We start from the raw sequence: 17,003 nt of genomic DNA, 5'->3' as shown, positions 1-17,003 counted from the left end.
TTTAATTACTTCCTTTTCTTTAAAGAAAAATTTATTTATTTGAGAGAGAGAGAGAGAGAGAGAGAGTGGGGGAGGGGAAGAGAGAGAGGAAGAGAGAGAATCTCAAGCAGGCTCCATGAGCCAACACAGGGCTCGATCTCACGAACCTGACCTGAGCCGAAATCCAGACTTGGACGCTTGAACGACTGAGCCACTGAGGCACCCCACTTTAATGACTTCCTAAGGGCCCTACCTCCAAATACAGTCACAGAGCTTCAACCTGTGAATTTTGGTGGGGACAGAAAAGATGTGCTTACCTCAGATTATTCCAGAGCTATCACGTGGCAAACAGAGAAGTCAGCAGAATTAGGACTGTGGTGTGTGATTTCATATCATGTCTCAGTATAGTGAAGAACCTCCCTCTTCTTCTTCTTCTTTTTTTAATGTCTACTTTTATTTTTGAGAGAGAGAAAATCAGTGTGTGAGCAGTGCAGGGGCAGAGAGAGAGGGAGATACAGAATCCAAAGCAGACTCAGGCTCTGGGCTATCAGCAAAAGAGCCAGATGCAGGGCTCAAACCCATGGGCTGGGAGATCATGACCTGAGCCAAAGTCTGATGCTTAACCGACTGAGCCACCCAGGCACCTGGACACTTGTGTTGTTTAAACCACTAAGATTTGGCAACTGGTTACAGCAGCCCGGGAAACCGATACAAATCATGAGGTCCCCATCACTGAAGATGTTCAAGAAAGAAAAGAGAGGACCGTTTACCTTGATAGTCATAAAGGGTGCACAGAGCATTCTAGATAATCTCTAAGGAGGAGAATGGCTCACAGTGGCCTCCTTCAATAGAGTTCACGCCGTGCTTTTACACACATTTTTCCCTTTGACCCTCTCAATAAGTTTATGGAAATAGACCCGCTCAGAGTTAATTCTCATCGTTTAGTGCAAGAACATTAAAATTCAAGGTGAGGTGGCTGGTCTGTGGTCACGCAGCCAGGAAATGGCAATAGCAAGGCTAGAACCCAGGTCTTCTGATTTACAGACTGGTGGCCCCTTCCCCTCGGCGATGTTGCCTCTTTCAGAGTCCAAAGGTCTCCTTTCGTGGGGAACTGAGTTAGCTTGGCTTAGGCTGTCCCAAACCAGAACCTAGGGTGTCTCCTTTTAGCCTCCAAATCCAGCCCCAGACCAGCTGTGCCCTGCACCCCCGGGGAGCCCTGAGTCGGAGCTCCTGGCCAGGTTGGGGGGCTTGAGCTCCTTTGTGGCTGAGCAAGGCGCGACTCTGTGAGTGACCAACGCCCTGAGCTCATGTCGTGGCAGCAGCCGGCCCAGGTGTCAGCCTCTGGCCTTGCCTGGAGTTTGCTGGTCGTGGTCATAAGGGATTGTGGCCACACGTTTGTGCGATGGCCAACTGGACCTAAAATCTCAGGGTGCTGCGTCAGACCACGGTGAGTGGGGCAGGGAGGAATTACCCGTCGAGGTATGTGTGGCTGCACCTGAGGGGGCAGTGCTCCCAGCCCAAGGTGGCAACAAGTAGTCCCCTGCTCTCTTGGACAGGAACACGGGCTTCCGCTGAGCACACGTGTCAAAGGTTTGTTGCGCGAACTCACAAATGGTGAGGTCAGACCTGAGCCAAAGTCAGACCTTCAACGGACTGAGCCACCCAGGCGCCCTCAGCTATAGACTTTTCTACATGTCTTCAAAAGTTCCTCTAGTTCAGGGTGCCTGCGTGGCTCAGTTGGTTAAGCCTCCGACTTTGTTTCAGGTCACGATCTCATGGTTTGTGGGTTCGAGCCCCGTACCCGGCTCCCGGCTGTTAGCACAGAGCCTGCTTCGGATCTTCTGTCCCCCTTTTCTCTCTGCCCCTCCCCTGCTCTCTCAAAAAGAAACATTAAAAAAAAGAGAGAAAAATTTCCTCCAGTAAGAAAGAAAGCCTGCCTAGGGATAGGGAGGAGTTCCTCTGACCCCCCAGGCCAGTTATCTTGAAAATCCCACCAGCTTCCGGCTGCTGCAATAGACCCTCGGGGTCCATTCCATCCCGGCACAGGTCGCCCACATTTCAGACTAGTCCCTCCTTCCGGAGCAGCAAGTTGTTTTATCGACAGGCCAACTTCAGGATTTGGAGTCTTTCCCCTGTCTCAGGATCTATGCGGATCACTCTTCCTCCAATGTTAACAGGCCACCCAGAGCTCCCTCTCAGCACCCGTACACATCCCATCTGGAATTTGTTCTTCTTCCAGCTTGTAAACGCTTCTGCGGTTGGAGATCTTTCCTGTCTGCAGGTCACAGTCAAAGGCATCCACGGAGGACAGGCTGCCAATGTGATAGAAGATTTTATGGTCCAGGGATCCATCCAATCCGTTGGAGATGTCCACGTGGCCCAAGGACTTTCCCACGGTCAGGAAGGAGGGGCTACAGGGGCCCCTGGTGCCATCCAGAACTTCTGGGGCTGTTTCCTCAGCCACGGTGCCAACTAAATCTCTCCCATCAGGATCCACCTTGCTGTTCTTGTCTTTACTGTGGTCAGGACAACTGCTGACTGATCTTCCCAGTTCAAAGCGCAGAACTTTGTTCGACTGTGGCCGTATAGCCCCCCGACTGGCGAAGGGCCACAGAGCTGACGGGACATCCACGATCACTTGCTGTGCTTGCTTGCTGAGCGAGTCCCACCAGCAAAACTCTTTTGCAGAAACCTCTCCAAAGACCAGAGCGTTGGACGCCTCCTCCCGCCCTGGAGATTGGTCGTACCGGCCGTACCCGGGCAAAACACACTTAATCTTTTTTTTTTTTTTAATTTTTTTTACACTTATTTATTTTTGAGAAACGGAGTGAGACGAAGTGTGAGCGGGGGGAGGGGCAGAGAGAGAAGGAGACACAGAATCTGAAGCAGGTTCCAGGCTCCCAGCAAGCGGTCAGCACAGAGCCTGAGGCGGGGCTCGAACCCACGAACTGTGAGATCGTGACCTGATCCATCGATCAGGCTCCATCGACCGAGCCACCCAGGTGCCCCCAAAACGCACTTAATCTTAATGGAAGACATCGTCATGGAGCAGATCTTGGTGCTGGTGGCCCTCGGAGAGCTGGCTCAACCACAGTGCTTTTTAATGGATCGTTGCCCACACCTCTTTCTCCGCCACAGCCTGTACTCCATCCTGTTTCAAGGGGTGGCCCCCGGTTAGCCTGAATCAATCGCCAACCCTGGTTCTCCAACCTACCGTGAAGGCCTTTTTGAAGATAGTATCGGGAAGGATGCTGGCTTTCCCACTGTAGGTGAGATGAGGTTCTACCATTTATTTATTTATTTATTTTATTTTAAAAAAAAATTTTTTTTTTCAACGTTTATTTATTTTTGGGACAGAGAGAGACAGAGCATGAACGGGGGAGGGGCAGAGAGAGAGGGAGACACAGAATCGGAAACAGGCTCCAGGCTCTGAGCCATCAGCCCAGAGCCTGACGCGGGGCTCGAACTCACGGACCGCGAGATCGTGACTTGGCTGAAGTCGGACGCTCAACCGACTGCGCCACCCAGGCGCCCCGAGGTTCTACCATTTAAATTTTACTTTTAAGATGATAGGGTGGGGGCGCCTGGATGGCTCAGCTGGTTGAGAGTCCGACTCTTGATTTAAGATCAAAATCCACTTTCCCTTCTTCTGTAAGTGCTGAGACACAGGACCACCACCATGGCGTAAAATACACTCAAAGCCTCTCGCAGCATCATAGATGCTTAAAACACAGTTTACCTACGTTCCAAAAACAGCACCCCAGTTAGCTAAAGAGCCTGTTCACCTTCACAAACCCCACAAGAAGACATTAAGGGGATATGGTGAAAAACACAAGGAACCTTGGAGTCAGGGGCATCAGAGTTTGTGAGAACTGGGGGCCAGTGACTCTGTGGGGGGTGGTTTCCTCATCAAGTGAAGCCAGTTTTGCTGAGCTGAGGACGCATGTGAATAAAGGGCCCAGCAGGGTCAGGAGAACTTGAAGGAAGATCTGCTCTCAGACAGATTCTCCTGAAACATCTAACTTCCAAGGACGAAGGCAAGATCGGCCATATAAGCAAGAAAAAGAAGAAGAAAGCTGTCTGTATCAGATCCGTTAGACTGTTCTCCTCAGTGTGAGAGGCAGGGTCATCCAAACTGGACCAGGGATGGCTAGGGAGGAGCCCGAGGGAGGGAGGGCTCAGGCATATCCATCAGGGCTCCCAGATTCACGTTCCTGAGGGAAGCAAGGCTGGTACTTTGCTAACATGGCAAGTGCATCCGGGACATCTTGTAGGCAGGAGCAAATCAGAAACCAAACACTTGGATTCCCCAGATCAGGGAGACCTGAGTCCTCTAAGTTGTATACTTCCTGACCTAAAGTCCTGCCCCTCGACTTTTGTAATGCCGACGTCTGAAGACGTGTCACCAACTTTATGGATATGATTTTCATGTGAAATTTATTTATTCATTGACTTAGCGTCACGGACAGACTTGGTAACCTTGGAGATCTTGACTTTATTTGTTTCCTCTTTAAATACCTGTAGTGTTTCCTTATTTGACAATCCATCTCTGAAGTCTGACGTGGGAACAGTTCTGCAGTTTAACCTCCTTCTCTTGTCTAAAATGCATCGGTTTCGGGGCGCCTGGGTGGCGCAGTCGGTTAAGCGTCCGACTTCAGCCAGGGCACGATCTCACGGTCCGTGAGTTCAAGCCCCGCGTCGGGCTCTGGGCTGATGGCTCAGAGCCTGGAGCCTGTTTCCGATTCTGTGTCTCCCTCTCTCTCTGCCCCTCCCCCGTTCATGCTCTGTCTCTCTCTGTCCCAAAAATAAATAAACGTGGAAAAAAAATTTAAAAAAATAAATAAATAAAAAATAAAATGCATCGGTTTCCGGGCCACCTGGGTGGCTCGGCCGGTTAAGCGTCAGACTTTCGCCTCGGGACACGGTATCTCAGTTTGTGAGTTTGAGCCCTGCATCGGGCTTGGGATTCTCTCTCCCTCTCTCTGCCCCTCCCCCACTTGTGTTTTTTTCTCTCTCGGTAAATAAATAGATAAACTTGAAAATGCGTGTGTTTCTGGGTCTTCTGGTCACCACTGAAACCCTGGGAGTGCTTACCACCAGACCCAAGAAAACTGCCCTTTGGAGCGTGGGGCGTCCCGATTGGGTGGGGGCCTGTGGTGCTCGCAGTGGAAGAATTCACCCAAGGCAGAACAAGAGAGATGGGAGTTTACTGAATACACTGCAAGAGAGCAGCGGCAGGACAGCAAAGGAGAGACCACCTGCCACAACGCGGTAGTGAGGGGCTATAGTTACAGGGTGGGGTGAGGGAGCATGGGAACATGGAATTTTCCCTTTTCGGTTAATCTTACCCACTGCCCGGTTGTGATTGGTCAGTGAGGGCCTGTGGCTATTTCGAAGCGGGTCACTTAATGAGCCTGTTTGCGTTCAGCTCGGGGGGTCCCTACGGGCCCTTCTGCCTTGTTCAAGGTTCCGTTGCTCTAGCCTGTTGCTTCTACACGAAGAATGGCTGGTGCCAGCCCAGCCCAGCCCAGCCCAGCAAGAATCTCACGAAGCAATAAAGCTTGGCTCTCACTGATCCTGTGTCTTATTTATTTAAAAAAATTTTTTAATGTTTATTTATTTTTGAGACAGAGGGCGAGTGGGGGAGGGGCAGAGAGAGAGGGAGACACAGAATCCGAAGCAGGCTCCAGACTCTGAGCTGTCGGCACAGAGCCTGACGCGGGGCTTGAACTCACGAACCGCGAGATCATGACCTGAGCTGAAGTCAGAAGCTTAACCGACTGAGCTACCCAGGCACCCCTGACCCCGTGTCTTCTATGTGTCTTCTGGCTCTGTTTCTGTCCCGGGTTATGTCTGATTCTTGGCCAAGTCTGGTTTGGGTCTGGTTCTGACCTGTATACAGCTACTTACGCCTCCATGGCAGGGAGTGGGGGAGATACACAGTCGGACCATTTGGAGAGCCTCGTCAGATGGGAGCCAACAGGAATTCGGATCTTTAGGTTATTTCTTCATTTATCTTGGGGATTCCGATACCTCCCGGGAAGCCCCGTTATGTTTTTGTGGGCACACACCAGCACGAGCTCAAATCACTTAAGAGGAAAAGTGGTTATTTTCCCTCCCTGGAACGGAGAGGAGCCCTCTAGCAGCTGCAGTTCAACCAGCCGGTTAGTGTTGAGGTTCTGTGTTTTACTTGTTGACCTGTGGGTGAAGTGACTAAAACAGGTGGTTTGTTCTCTTTCTCTGTGTGTACATTTATAAGAAGCATTCTGCACCCAATTCCTATGTGTGTGTGTGTGTGTGTGTGTGTGTGTGTGTGTGTTGGGGGTGGTTCCCCACCCACCAAACAATTCTCGGACACTGGCAGGGTGTCCCTAATCCTCCAGTTCAAGTCAATTCCAATTCCAATTCCAATTCCAATTCCAATTCCAATACCATCCAATTCCCGTGACCCCTACCCTAAAAAATTAATTTGCTAGAGCAGCTCACAGAACTCAGAGAAACAGTTTACTTACTTAGATTACTGGTTTATTAGGATGAAGGGATATAACTCAGGAACAGCCAGATGGAGGAGACACACAGGGCAAGGGGTGTGGGAAAGAGCGGGGAGCTTCCATGTTCTCCAAGGGCCACTGTCTCTGAATAGCCACCTGGTCACCGACCCAGCAGCTCTCTGAACCCCATCCCCTTTGGGGTCTTGATGGAGGCTTCATTAAATAGGCACCATTGATTAAATCATTAGCCATTGGCAGTCGAACTCGACCTCCAACCCCCTCTTGCCTCCTTGTAGGTTGGGGGTAAAACCAAAAGCTTCTAATCACATAGTTGGCTCAAGTGGCAGACAGCTCTCACCCTTAGGTGACGTCCAAAAGTCACCAAAAAAAGACTTCTCGATTTCTCCTATCACTTAGGGAATTTCAATGGTGTTAGGGGCTCTGGGCCAGAAACGGGATGAACACCAAACACAGTATATATTTCTTATTATAAAGCGCAACATCGCAATTTAAAATTTTTTTTTAACATTTATTTATTTTTGAGACAGAGAGAGACAGAGCATGGGTGGGGGAGGGCAGAGAGAGAGGGAGACGCAGAATCAGAAGCAGGCTCCGAGCTGTCAGCACAGAGCCCGAAGCGGGGCTCGAACTCACGGACCGCGAGATCACAACCTGAGCCAAAGTCGGATGCTTAACCGACTGAGCCACCCAGACGCCCCACAAGATTGCAATTTTAAAAAAGCTTTTCCCTATCTTGTGAATGATGGTAACTTACCTTTCACAATGGTCTATTTATAATCTCTCTGTAGCTCATTCTCTCTCTCTCTTTCTCTCTCTCTCTCTCTCTCTCCCTCTCTCGGAGTCTTTCACATCTGCGACTCTTTTGGCTCTACTCTTTTCCAGTATTGGCTTCATCCCCGGGCCGGTGGCTGGACTTCTAGGCATCACGCGTAGATATAGCAACACTTGAAGGGGAAAACAAGGGCCTCTTCCTTCTAGGACTCTTTCTTAGAGACAAGGAGATCTTTCCCGGAAATTCCATCAGATTCTGTCATGGGTCACGGGTAGAACTGGGGTATGCATCTCCATCCCGACACAGAGCCCTGACAAGGGAAATGAGATTAGCAGGACTGGCTAAGATGAATCATTTGGAGTGAAAAGAATATTGGAAAATTAGCCACAACGACCACCGCAGTGTTCCCCATAATAAGAAGAATCAGAGTGGCTTTGGACTTTTCGTCTGTAACACACTATGCTAGAAGCAATGGGGTATCTCTAACGTGTGAACAGAAGACAAATAAGGTGGCATGCAAGGCTCCATAAAATATATATTGCATAGCTTTTCTAAAAAGCGGCTAGTTGAGAAATCACCCACTCTATAATGAAGAGTTCTTCAGAATAAAGAATACCGGAATGCCAGGCACATGCTGAGAACCCAGCGAGTGTGGTATGCAGAATAATGGCACCCCAATGACGTCTATACTCTAACCCCCAGAACCTCTGAGCGTTCCCTTTGGTGTGGCAAAGGGACTTTGCAGATGTGATTCATTTAAGGATCGTGCATGCAAATATTATCAAGTAGGCCCAGTATAACCTCCAAGGTCCCTACAAGAGGAGAGCAAGCGGGTCAAGGTCAGAACAAGGAGATACGATGAAGCAGAGGTTAGAGCCATGGACTTCGAAGATGGAGGAAGGAGCCACGAGCCAAGGCAGCCTTTAGATGCTGGAAAAGGCGAGAAAATGGATTCCCCCCCCCCCCAGAACCCCCAGGAGGATCGCAGCCCTGCTCACATCGTGATCTTATCCCCACAAAACCCATTGTAGACTTGTGACCTCGGTAAAATACTAAAGTTTTTGAAAGACTCCAACTACCTCCATTTTGAGCTCAAACTTTCTGACTGATTTAAGTTCTTCTCTTCCGGCTTATCTCTTAGCTCGGGCAAAAGACCCTTCGGGCAAAGCATCCGGTGATGAAAACCGAAACTACCCCCTCGAGCGAGTGCTAAGTGACAGCCCTGAGCCAGTGAGACCCTGGGGGGAGGGTGGGGGCTGGCTCCAAGACACTGATGGACCCGATCATTACTGACCACCTACCGGTACCCGCCAACCTTTGCCCCACACTTTCCTTGTGTAGCCCTGGAAGGTTTTTTTCTGCCACTTTGGCGATGTCTTTGAGAAGCTACTTTGCTGTCTTCCTGGTGTTGGCTTCACAGAAGTAAATCCCTTTCTCGTGTCACCTCCACTCGTCTCTGCCTTTGGATTTTGTCAGTGGTGCGTGGCCGAACGGGGTCTGGTTGTGACCCCCCTGGAGTCAGGTGCTCATCGCCCTTGGGCCCTGGTTACATTTTCTTGTTTCAAGCCAAGTAAATCTGTGGTCATGTGTTACAACCACAACCTATAAACGTTTATCATTGGCCAAAATCGATTCAAGAAGAGGTAGAAAATCTGAATAGACCAGCAGCCTCAGAAGAAACAGAAACTTTCTCCTTTTTTTCTTCTTATTTTCAAACTAAATATAGCTCCTAAAAAAAAAAAAAAAGGCATCAGCCAGTCTTCTAGATGAATGCCGTCAAACCTTCAAAGAACAGATAATTCTTTCTTCTTTAAGTTTATTTGCACGTGTGGCGGAGGAGAGGGGAAGAGAGAGAGGGAGGCAGAGAATCCCGAGCAGGCTCCATGCTGTCAGCGCAGAGCCCGATGCGGGGCTTGAACTCGCAAACCGTGAAATCATGACCTGAGCCCAAACCAAGAGTCGGATGCTTAACTGACTGAGCCACTCAGGCGCCCCCAAAGAACAGGTAATTCTGATGATATTCTAATAATCACAAAGCGTAAAAACAGAAAGCTTCACAATTGATTCTACGAGGTTATAAATGGTGTGATAACTAACTTGGACAAAGACAGGGAAAACATATACAAAAGAGTGCACAGATATAAAAATCCTGAATGAAACACTAGTAATAAATTCACCACCATAGACCACTGATACTATACCATAATCAAGGGGAATTTATTCCAGGAATCAGTGATGGTTACACATCAGGGAAGCTATGATGAACTTCACATTGAAATCCTCAAAGAAAAGAAAATGTGATTACTTCAGTGAACACTGGGGGGAAAAAAGCAGACAAAAGTAACTTCAATATGTGCCTTCTAAAAATCTCTTAGCGGGAGCCACAGAGGAACATAGTAATGACAATTTTCCAAACATCATCAGCAAAGTCAATGCATTACTCATCTAGGGGGAATCAGACATGAATTGAAGTAGGGATATGATTGACCGGGAAGTCCCAGTATCTTAACGAGACACAATCTTTCTGAATAAATCTGCGGATATCATGGCATGTCAGTCAAGATCCCAGCACTGTCCAAGTCAAGCATGCTTTCCCACAACCATTCTTGAAGTAATCCTTTGCTTATGTATTGACTCCAATGGCCAAATAGGACTTTCTAGTGTAAGAGAAGGCCTATGGATGAGGTCCGTGTCTTGGCTGACCACCGTTTCCTTGATCAAGTCACCTAGTCTTAACGTAACTGTGTGTTGTTTTAAACTAATTATCAATTGACAAGATCTACTTTTCTTCCCCATTGCTTTCCTTTTCCAGAAAGGTATTTGTTTCGGGGGGCAGCTGATTGGCTCAGTCGGTTAAGCATCTGACTCTTGATTTTGGCTCAGGTCACGATCTCACGGTTTGTGAGACAGAGCCTCATGTAGGGCTCTGGGCTGACAGTACTGAGCCTACTTGGGATTCTCTCTCTCTCTCTCTCTCTCTCTCTCTCTCTCCCTCTCTCTTCCCCTCCCCCCACCTCTCTCACACACAAAATAAATGAACATTAAAAAAGAAATAAAATAGGGGTGCCTGGGTGGCTCAGTTGGGTAGGCATCTGACTTCGGCTCTGGTCATGATCTCACGGTTCGTGGGTTCGAGCCCCGCGTCGGGCTCTGTGCTGACCGCTCAGAGCCTGGAGCCTGCTTCGGATTCTGCGTCTCCCTCTCTCTCTCTGCCCCTCCCCCACTCACGCTCTGTCTCTCTCAAAAATAAACAATAAAAAAAATAAAAATTAAACAGTTAAAAAAAAAAAAGAATGAGTGGTGTCCTTATATAAACAGGGACACAGAGGTAGACGCCCAGGGAGAATGCCAAGTGGTGGTGGAGACAGAGATTGGGATTATGTGGCCACAAAAGAAGGAATATCACGGACTGCAGGCAGCCACCAGGAGCTAGGAGAGAAGCATGGAACAGATTCCCCTTCTGAGCCCCCAAGAGGGAACCAATCCTGCTAAGTCCTTGATTGGAGACATCCTGCCTCCAGAACTATGAAAGAATGACATCTGTGGTTTCAAGCCATCAAGGTTATGGTAACTTGTCAGAGCAGCCATAGGGAACTCAGACAGGTGCATGCTATCGGTATGATTTTGATAGTGACCTTGATCATCTGGTTGAGGGAGCGTTGCCAGTTTTCTCCACTTTAAAGTGACGAATCCCCCACCCCGCCCCCACTGTTGCAGACTGTGCCTTTGGAAGGAAGTCACTGTGCACAGCCCCCATAGGGAGTGAGAAAGGATGCGCCCCGTCACAAGGAGGCTTTGTTGCTGTTGTGAAAGCGATTTCTGCCTCCAGTATATTCATATATGGTATTACCAATGTAAAGGACTGGAATTATCTGTTGAAGAACTTGTCCGTAGCAACTTTGTTAAATCCCCTTATGAAGTCTATTAGCTTTCTTTCCCATTTGCTTAATTTGGATCATGTGTAATTGTAACTGCAATTGTAATGCTTTGGCCTCTCTCTCTCTCTCTATATATATATAAATCTATACACACACACATATATATCACACTTCCGTTCCACCTCTGGTTATATTGGCCAAGACTCTGGAATACTAGTAGAGAACGGCCGTGATTGAGTCAGCGTACTAGGGTTTTTGTCTATTGGGACCCTCACCTCCTCCTCCACTTTCCTGCATGTAATTCTGGTGAGACTATTACCAATCACAGAGCCCAACCCTTTGGAGACAGGCCTGAGTGCATGGTCCAGGTCTAGGCAAACATTAGACCCTCTTTTCCTTCCCTGGGATGATTTTCCCAAAAGTGGGCAAGAAACCTTCATCTGACCACTCAAGTTTTCTCTCTGGTTTTTGTCTGTTTATTTGTTTGGAGCTCGAAGAGAGAGGGCCTTATTATCTGGTTTACAGGGTGGGAAAGAAAGGGGTGAGGGTTCCCAGAGGCAGCTCTGCCCAGCACAGGAAAAGAGAGGCTGCCTATGTAGAAAAAAATGAAACCAAGGAGAGACTCAAAACCGGTGGGAAGACGAGGGAAGGGGAGGAGAGATGGGGGACAGGGAGAACACTAAAGACCTTGATTTAAAATCCCTGCATCCAAACTTCCTGGCTTGGGGAGCCCCAAACTTTATGCTTTCCATTTTCTTTGCTTAAGTTGGATCGTTTCTGCAAGAGAAGGAATTTCCACTATTACAGAAATCACCCTATCCTGGTAACTAACGTCTGCGGGGCAAGGATCGTGTACCAGACTGAAGGCACGTCGTTCACCGACACAACCTCATTTCATCCTCACCAGAACCAGCGGTGGAGAAACTATTCCGAGTTTACAGAGGAGGCAACGGAGGGTCTAGGAGGCAAGCAAGTTGCTCTGCTCTCCCGGGGACCACGCGGCAGGTGTCCCTCAAATCCTCCTTTGTGGACAAAAAGGTCCTGGTTCTCCCACTTCAGGCTGATTCAGGATAAATACCCAAGAAGCCCGGCCAAACGGGAATCGTTCTGTTTGGGAAATGTGGGCTTGTCGCTCTATTCTAAGAACAGATTCTAAGTTCTGTAACACAGTTGGTGGGGGGAAAGGGAGTACGTCAATTCCAAACCCAGCCTCAAAAGCGGGTGCTGGGCGCACTCCGCAGAGCGGGGGCCACCAAAGCCCAGGTGCCCGCCAGGGCGGGCGTGTGCCCAGCCCGCGCCCCTGGCTGGCCGCCAGCCCCGTCCCGGAGCGAGGACTCGAGGTCCTTCCTGGCCGCACGTCTCAGAACCTGAAACCCCCGGGACAGGCGCAGGGCCGGGGCGAGCCCTGGCGTCCGCGGCTCCGAGGGCCCAGCCCCCCGAACGCTTTCTGGGTGTTTCCAGAGCTTTTGCAAACGCTGCCTTCCCGGTAGGAGTCGCGTCCGCAGCGGTGCAGGGGTGCAAGGGAGGCGCCCAAGGTCGCGTCCGGGCAGGGGGCGCGCACGGCGGGGCCCCGGGCTGCGGGCGGGCTCCCGGCGCGCGGCGGGAGGTCTGGGGCGGGGACTGGAGTGGGGGCGGCACTTCGCCCTCCAGGAGGCCGTCTCCACGCTCTCCGGCCGCAGAACTCCGGGCGCATGGAGGCTATAGAGGTGTCCGAGCCGAGCGGCCAGGGGGCCACCCCCGAGCGTCGTGGGCCTCGCTGCCAGCTTCTGCCCGGCTTCCGAGAGGAGCTGCGGGCGCTCCTGATTCTGGCGGGCCCCGCGGTGAGTAAGGTAGCCTCCGTCGGAGGCTGGGCCCGGCGGGTCGGGGGCCCGGCACGCGTGTCGCCCCGGGTGACCTAGGGGGAGGGAGGGGGTCAGAGCGAGCTGGCGGCAGACGCGCGAGCGCCCGGGGACTCGGTGCCCAGAGCCGCGCGGGCGCGCGTCCCGGTGCCTCCGCGTGCGTCCCGGGTCGCGCTCTGCACCGTCCCGGGGGCCGACCCGCCGGGCACAGGTGGCGCAGCTGGCCCCCGCCCGGGCATGGGGAGCCCCGAAGGAACCGGGACCTGCTGGCCTAAAGGCGCTCCACGGGTGCCTTCCCTGGGGGAGGATTCCAGCGAAGCAAGCCGGTTCCCGAACCGCAGAACATTCGGGAATCTGGTTGGCTTGAAAACTAGCTGTCGAGTGGGGATTTCAGGTCACTACATGGTCTCGAGGCAGGGAGGAGGAAGGTGAATTGCCCGTCTCTCTTGGATTTAGATCTCCGGACCCTTCGGGATTATTCTGTCACCCTCTGCACGAGGAAACCAGAGGCATCGTGTCTCTCACTCTCCTCCCCCGTTATTGTGTGTGTTAAAGACGTAGAAAGTTTTTAATGTGGTTCTCTGTGGGGCTGAGGTTTTTTTCTTATCATTCTAAGGTTAGGGCTTTTTCTGCGTTGTCTACTTAAAAGTAATGTGGGTTTTGAAAGCCACAGGAACCACAGAAAAATATAATCCCAGCCCTGTTCTCCTGACAGTTTGGGTGGTTTTCAAGTGAACGGAGTAAGAGTCATTTCATTGGACAAGAAGAACCAGTTGGGGTTTCAAGGCGGGAATAAGCTTTTGGCCACTTGGTAGGAGTTCTGCACCTGCACCGGCTAAGGCGGTCACGTGGCACTTCCTGGCGTGGTGACATCACTGGTTGAGGGATCTCATGATACCTGCTGTGGTGTGCCTGGGGACAAGAGTAATGCCAGGGATAAAGCCGGGAAATGAAATTCTATCTAGCAGGAAGGTGTTTGTGAACCTCTCCTTGCAGAATGGAGAGAGAGAATGTGTGGTTTGGAATCTCTGTATCTGGGGGGCTATTCCCTGCTTTGATCTCAGAAGGCAGGTTGGGAAACGACTAGGTGAATTCGAGTAGTTCCCGAACCTCTTCTAGCTTTTGTTTATTCATCCCTAAAATAAGGATAGAAATCTGGGCTTTGGCTCAATGTGCTGTCAGACTTGCTGTGAGAAAAGGCTTCCGTAAGGCTGTTATTGCTCTAATAATACAACACCACAAGGCGGCTTGCTGAGACCTAGCCTCTCCCAGGACAGGTCCTTCGTTTCTCTGGTCCCCATTGAAACCTGGTCTCCCTTGATGTAGGGGGACCTTCGGGTCTCTAGGGATCAGCACTAGCCTGAGTTGTTGACCTGTTGGGCCCTTTGTGTTTGTTGGCACCCCTGTGTGTTTGTATGTATATGACTGTGTTAATTACCGATACAATGTATATTCCTTACAGACAAAAATAGAAAACCAGGACAAAGAAGGTAACAAAAACACTCTGAAACTTCCCCACCCAGGCAATTTGGGAATTTCCTTCCAGCCCTTTGGGTGGGGGTTTGTACTGACTGCTTTACCCAATGTATATTACTTCTAGACAAAAGTAGAAAACCAGGACAAAGAAGGTAACAAAAACACTCTGAAACTTCCCCACCCAGGCAATTTGGGAATTTCCTTCCAGTCCTTTGGGTGGGGGTTTGTATGTGACTGCTTTACCCAAAGAGGTCATACAGTGCTGTCACTCATTATTTAGTCTCTTTCCGCACTCAGTGTCCCACACTAAGGCTCCACCATCAATTAGGTAGGATGCCTGGTCTGAATCTCCTCCTTGTGATTTTGTCTCTCCCATTGACTGCCTCCCTTCCAGCCTCTCATATTAACATGGATCCAAGATAGTATCGAGGCCCAGGTATTAGGACTGACATCTCTTCCACTCCGAATGAACTTCAGATGAGGCCTGTAAGGAGAGAATATGCCTAACGCAAGGGAACAAGGTGCATATCAGAAAACATATCGGTGTATGTTCCATTTATTCTGCAGAAAACGTATTTGTGAGGGAGGGAGGCGGTGGTTGAAACTACCTAGCCTTGGGCTTTTCTACTTGGTCTTTGTCATTAGCATTTTATCTTCACTGCCAGGCTGAGTCAGAGTCCTGAAAAATAATCCCAAGGAGGGATTGCCTGCTCTCTAGGAGCATGGGCTGTGCGCAGCATTGCCGAGGGTGGAAAAGAAGGGGGAATCGCCTGGACCCAAACTGAGGGAGCTTGTTCCCATCTGTGTGGAGAAAGGAATACTTGAGAGGGAGCTGGAGAACCTTCTAGGGCTGCAGGGCAGAACGACAGAGCAAGCCCCGCACGGTGAGGGGCGTCTGGACAGACAGGCTGGATGGCAGTCGGGAGAGACACCAGACCTGCAGGCTGATGGTTTGATTTTTATCCTATAGGCAGTGGGGAAATAATCAGCGGGCAGTACTTAGTGACGTATGTAAGATAAGGCAGGAGCAAGCTTCCAGAAGGCAGAAGACAATCTAGGCTTGGCTGATGAAGGTCTAAAAGAGTGGGAGGCATCTCAAAGGGTGATGGGCATGAGGGGAAGGGAGTGGTCCAGGACCCTCCTCCATTGTCCCCTCCCTCACCCAGGCCTAGCTGTCTCTCCGCCAGATGCACCTGCTCACCTCCCCTCCTCCGCCCTCCAGGTCTGGGCCACTACCGCCGCCAGCTTGTGTCTCCCTCTTAGGTTGGCCCCACTGCTCTACTTGGAGCCACCAAACTCCTCTTCAGATGTGCTGTGTGAGCTTGTCCCCTTCCTTCGCTGGTCTCCGTGAGGCCCTCCAGTCTCTCGTTTCAGTCTCCCACTGGTCCTTCACCCAGCCTCTTTTCAGTGCCCCAGCCTTGCCTCAGACCCCACACCCTCCTGCCACTCGGCTGTTTCCTCTGCCTGGAACGTTCTCCCCAGACAGACCGCCCACCTTCACCATTCAGGTTTCAGCTGAACTTCATTTCTCCCAGAACCTTCTCGGCCTCCCAGGCTGTGCTCTCGGAGCTCCTGCCTCCTTTGTAGCACCCATCACGTGTGTCACTGGCAGTGTTATTCCACGATGAACATCTTTCTGTGCTACGTGGTGGGTTCCATTGGTGTAGGAATGGAGCGGATGGTGTTCATGTTACTTCCGTCCGTCTCCCTAGTGCTTGGCGCGTACTTGGTGCTCCAAAGATGTTGACCCCAGTTGACCATCTGGGAGTCCGGTGACTTGCGTCCTACCTCTGTTACTAACCAGCTGTGTGACTTGGGGCTGGTGGCTCAGCCTGCCTGCCTGGATTTCCTCGGGTGTCAAAGAAGAGGCCGTAGCCAGTGCTGGCCTCCTTCCAGTGCCGGCTCCTTCCAGTGCTGGCCTCTCGCTACAGGAGTAAGCTTTCAGGCATCCATGGGGGGGGGGGGGGTGAGACCAGGGCCTTCTAGAACTGTCTCGTATGGCACACTGGACAGGCTCACACCCATTGCCTCCCCGGCATCTGGTCCTGGAGAGCACCCTTCCAAAGCGGCCACATAGCAAGTGTTCTGTTTGTTGCTGTCTGGCCGAAAAATGAGCAGGGCCTCCGTGGCAGGAAGAAACAGATGCCACTTGTTGTTGTTGTTGTTGTTTTTTTTAATTAATTAAATTAAATCAATTTTTATTTAAACCCAAGTTAACATATAGCGGGATAATGGCTTCAGGAATAAAATTTAGTGATTCATCGCTTCCACGTAACACCCGGCGTTCATCCCAACAAGTGCCCTCCTTAGTACCCATCACTGTTTAGCCACCCTCCACCCACTAGTTTGGGCATTTCCTTTTTTTTTTCTTTTTTTTTTTAATTTTTTTTTCAACGTTTATTTATTTTTTTTGGGACAGAGAGAGACAGAGCATGAACGGGGGAGGGGCAGAGAGAGAGGGAGACACAGAATCGGAAACAGGCTCCAGGCTCTGAGCCATCAGCCCAGAGCCTGACGCGGGGCTCGAACTCACGGACCGCGAGATCAT

General features: G+C 50.6%; 1 pseudogene; it reads right to left on the bottom strand.

Annotated features, from left to right (window-relative positions):
• Nucleotides 1-1,916: 1,916 nt before the first annotated feature.
• LOC115501331 lies at nt 1,917-3,268 on the bottom strand (annotated as a pseudogene).
• Nucleotides 3,269-17,003: the final 13,735 nt, after the last annotated feature.

Source organism: Lynx canadensis, chromosome E1, assembly GCF_007474595.2.
Source record: "Lynx canadensis isolate LIC74 chromosome E1, mLynCan4.pri.v2, whole genome shotgun sequence".
Lineage (NCBI taxonomy): Eukaryota > Metazoa > Chordata > Mammalia > Carnivora > Felidae > Lynx > Lynx canadensis.
The sequence above is the reverse complement of the archived record's forward strand: the minus strand, read 5'-3'. Positions and strand labels throughout refer to the sequence as shown.